Source organism: Galeopterus variegatus, unplaced genomic scaffold (genome assembly GCF_000696425.1).
Source record: "Galeopterus variegatus unplaced genomic scaffold, G_variegatus-3.0.2 Scaffold366, whole genome shotgun sequence".
NCBI lineage: Eukaryota > Metazoa > Chordata > Mammalia > Dermoptera > Cynocephalidae > Galeopterus > Galeopterus variegatus.
The window spans coordinates 570744-571457 of NW_007726477.1; positions in this window are offsets into that span (position 1 = coordinate 570744).

Below are 714 nucleotides of genomic sequence, written 5' to 3' on the forward strand. Positions count from 1 at the left end.
CAGCTTCAATCTCCTTTATTGTTATAGGTCTGTTCAGATTTTCTACGTCTTCATGGCTCAGTATTAGGAACTTGTGTATGTTCAGAAATTTACCGTTTCCTCCAGATTTTCAAATTTGTTGGCATATAGTTGTTAATAGTAGTCTCGAATGATTCCTTGTATTTCAAATGAATCAGTTGTAATATCACATTTTTCATTTCTAATTTTTGTTATTTGAATCTTCTCTCTCCTTTTTTTTTGTTAGCCATGCTAATGGTGTGTCAATTTTATTTATCTTTTCAAAAAACCAACTTTTTGATTCATTGATCTTTTGTATTGTTTTTTGGGTTTCAATTTCATTGAGTTCTGCTCTGATCTTAAGTTCCATCTATACTATAGATGGAAAGTATCTCAACATAATTAAAGCCATATGTGATAAACCCACTGCCAATATCATCCTGAATGGGGAAAAGTTGAAAGCTTTTCCTTTAAGAACAGGAACTAGACAAGGATGCCCACTCTCACCATTCTTATTCGACATAGTGTTGGAAGTACTAGCCAGAGCAATCAGAGAAGAGAAGGAAATAGAGGGCATCCAGACTGGAAAAGATGAAGTCAAACTGTCCCTGTTTGCAGATGACAACTGGAAAAGATGAAGTCAAACTGTCCATGTTTGCAGATGACAGGATCCTATATATCGAACAGCCTAAAGCCTCTACAAAAAAACTCTTGGAG